The sequence below is a fragment of the Camelina sativa genome, chromosome 1, assembly GCF_030686135.1.
Source record: "Camelina sativa cultivar CO46 ecotype springtype chromosome 1, ASM3068613v1".
NCBI lineage: Eukaryota > Viridiplantae > Streptophyta > Magnoliopsida > Brassicales > Brassicaceae > Camelina > Camelina sativa.
In genome coordinates, this window is record NC_141880.1 from 21428615 (window position 1) to 21432485 (window position 3871).

General features: G+C 40.1%; 1 long non-coding RNA gene across 1 annotated transcript; it reads left to right on the forward strand.

Annotated features, from left to right (window-relative positions):
- The first annotated feature begins 2488 nt into the window (after positions 1–2488).
- Positions 2489–3216, forward strand: LOC147950178 (uncharacterized). Its single transcript, XR_015596263.1, has 2 exons — positions 2489–2633; positions 2930–3216. It is a non-coding gene; the product is annotated as an uncharacterized LOC147950178 (long non-coding RNA).
- Positions 3217–3871: the final 655 nt, after the last annotated feature.

Consider the following 3871-nt stretch of genomic DNA (forward strand, 5'->3'; position numbering starts at 1 on the left):
CTTGTAATTAGTAAAATGCATTGTATTGTTACATATTTTGACCCTAGAAAGAGTGAACTAGCTGTTTACTGCTTTGAAACTATGTTTTCTCTTGGTTTTAGCATGTTATATCGGTTTTAGCCTGTTTTGGGATAAAACGGGTTTAAGTGTTGTCTAAACACTCCAAATTTAACCCAAACTCTTATAATTAGTCAAATGCATTGGATTGTTACATATTTTGACCCTAGAAAGAGTAACATAGCTGTTTACTGCTTTAAATCAATGTTTCTCTCTGTTTTAGCCTGTATTCTCGGGTTAAGCCTATTTTGGGATAAAAGGGGTTTAAGTGTTGTCTAAACACTCCAAATTCATCCCGAACTCTTACAATTAGTCAATTGCATTGGACTGTCACACATTCTGACCCTAGAAACAGTAACAAATTAATTTACTGCTTCGAATCAATGTTTTCTCGGTTTTAGCCTCTTTTGGGAAAAAGGGTAAAAGTGGTGTCTAAACACTCCAAATTCAACCCAAACTCTTGTAATTAGTCAAATGTATTGTATTGTTACTAATTTTGACCCTAGGAAGAGTGACCTAGCTGTTTACTGCTTCGAAACTATGTTTTCTCTCGGTTTTAGCCTGTTTTCTCGGTTTTAGCCTGTTTTGGATTAAAACGGGTTTAAGTGTTGTCTAAACACACCAAATTCAACCCAAACTCTTATAATTAGTAAAATGCATTGGATTGTTACATATTTTGACCCTAGAAAGAGTAACAAAGCAATTTACTGCTTCGAATCTATGTTTTCTCTCGGTTTTAGCCTGTTTTCTCGGTTTAGCATGTTTTGGGATAAAACGGGTTTAAGTGTTGTCTAAACACTCCAAATTTAACCCAAACTCTTATAATTAGTCAAATGCATTGGATTGTTACATATTTTGACACTAGAAAGAGTAACATAGCTGTTTACTGCTTTAAATCAATGTTTCTCTCTGTTTTAGCCTGTATTCTCGGGTTAAGCCTATTTTGGGATAAAAGGGGTTTAAGTGTTGTCTAAACACTCCAAATTCATCCCGAACTCTTATAACTAGTCAATTGCATTGGGTTGTTATAATTTGGGATCTTGATCACCATGTCCGTACAAGTCAACGTCCGTACAAGTCAACGACCGTTCTCTCTCATCGGGCCAACCATACCATCTCGTGTAGAAGCCCACTTGAAGTCTTCTAAGGCTTGTATGAGACAACCAAGTCTCTAGATCCTTCTCCTACCGACCGTTGGAGTTTGTGTGCAAGTGGGAAGATATTTCAACTCACAAGTCACATGTTATGTTAAGAAGGAAGGATGTCACTTTCAGTCATGTAAAGCGTGTATAGGATCCCATAGGAATATGCTGCTTACTTTGTCTATAATTAGGATGTATCTAGGTTCTTTTTCAAGTAAGAAGTTTGATTCTTCTTCTATACTCTCTCTCTTACACTTCCATACTCTCTTCTACTCTCTCGTGCGAACACTCTCAAACTCACTCGATCTCTACACTCTCTCGTTTCTAAACTTACATGGTATCAGAGCCTTGTGGTTCCTCTCGTTAAACTCTTCATTCACTCTACTTTCTTCCGCAACTCGTTCACTCAATCTCTTGAGTTTTTCTTTAACCGTTGGGTAAACTTATTGACCATTGGACAAAACTCCATGGAAAGCACCAAAACCTTGGTTGTTCCAGTTACTCTCAAAGGAGAGAACTATTTGTTGTGGGCAAGGACCACAAAGACGGCGCTATGTGGCCGAGGGCTTTGGACCCATGTGACAACAAGTGAAGCTCCGAAGGGCGAGCCGACTGAAGACGGCAAAGTTGTGGCCACAAGTGGTGAAGAAAAGTGGTTTCAAGAAGACCAAAGTGTTCTCGCCATCATACAAAACTCTCTCGATGCTCCAATACTCGAGGCCTACTCGTATTGTGAAACGGCCAAGGATCTATGGGATACCTTGCAAAACGTCTTTGGTAACACTACCAATTTAAGCCGAGTCTTTGAGATCAAGAGAGCCATCAACAACCTAAGCCAAGAAGACATGGAGTTCACCAAACACTTTGGGAAGTTTAGGTCCCTTTGGGCTGAGCTTGAGATGCTTAGGCCAGCGACTCTTGATCCGACAATCTTGAATGAGAGGCGTGAACAAGACAAGGTGTTCGGCCTCCTCCTTACGCTGAATCCATCTTACAACGATCTTATCAAGCATATCTTGAGGTCGGACAAGCTTCCCAGCCTGGAGGAAGTGTGTAGTCAGATTCAAAAGGAGCATGGTTCCATGGGGTTGTTTGGTAACAAGGGGGAGCTTGTAACCGCCAACCAAGCTGATGTAGCGACCGCAAACAAGGGCTACTATCGAGGAGATAACAAGAAAGAACCAGTGTGTCACCACTGCAAGAAGCCGGGCCATTTCAAGAATGAGTGTTGGATTCTCCACCCACACCTCCGAGTAAACCGACCAATGAACCACCGTGGAGCACCAAGAGCTCATCGAGCGAGTGTGGAGCCATTGGTTGCTGAACTGAACCCTCGAGCTCCGGATATGAATGGAACTGCCCTGGCTGCCTCGTCGGACCTCGTGAGGAAGTCTGATCTTGATGCGCTCATTAAGGCACTCAAAGAAAATTCCGGTAACTCTTATCTTGCCTTGAATCAAACTAAACCGCTCATAGTTGATTCCGGTGCTTCTCACCACATGATTAGTGATTCTAGGTTAATGAGTGATATTAAACCGGCTAGTGGTAATGTTGTGATAGCAAATGGTGAGAAAGTGCCAGTTAAAGGCATTGGAAACTTGAAATTATTTGATAAAGATACTAAAGCGTTCTATATGCCAAATTTTACTTCCAACTTGCTATCAGTTAAGAGAGCCACTACTGATTTGAATTGTTATGCAATATTTGGTCCTAACAAGGTTCATTTTCAGGATATTGAGACAAGTAAGGTCCTTGGTCAAGGAGGTTCCAAGGGTGATCTCTATATGCTTGAGGACTTGAATTTATCTGCTTCTTGTTTTAATTCGGTTGTTGTTAAACCTAGTGATTCTATTTTACATGCTAGGCTAGGACATCCTCACACTAGAGCTTTAGCTTTAATGTTCCCTAATATTTCTTTTCAAAATGATGGGTGTGAGGCTTGTATTCTTGGTAAACATTGCAAGGCTGTTTTTCCTAAATCTATTACTATTTATGAAAAATGTTTTGATTTGGTTCATTCTGATGTTTGGACATCCCCTTGCTTATCTAGAGAAAATCAAAAGTATTTTGTGACTTTTATTGATGAAAAATCAAAATATACTTGGATAACTTTGCTTCCTTCTAAGGATAGAGTTCTTGAAGCTTTTACTAGCTTTCAAAATTATGTCACTAACCACTATCATGCCAAGATTAAAATTTTGAGATCAGATAATGGTGGAGAATACACAAGCCATGCCTTTAAGCAATATCTAGCCGAACATGGAATTCTTCATCAAACTAGCTGTCCATACACACCACAACAAAATGGGGTGGCTGAAAGGAAGAATAGGCATCTCATGGAGGTAGCAAGGTCCATGATGTTCCATACAAGAGTTCCAAAACGCTTTTGGGGAGATGCCGTGCTCACAGCTTGTTATCTTATCAACCGCACACCAACAAAAATACTCAACGACTTGTCTCCATTTGAGGTATTGAACAATGAAAAGCCTAACTTTGATCATTTACGAGTATTTGGTTGTGTTTGCTATGTGTTGCGACCAGGTGAACTAAGAGACAAGCTTGATGCTAAGAGTACTAAGGCAATGTTTATCGGCTATTCTACAACTCAAAAAGGATATAAGTGCTATGACTCGGAGACAAGAAGAGTTCTTGTGTCTCGTGATGTCAAGTTT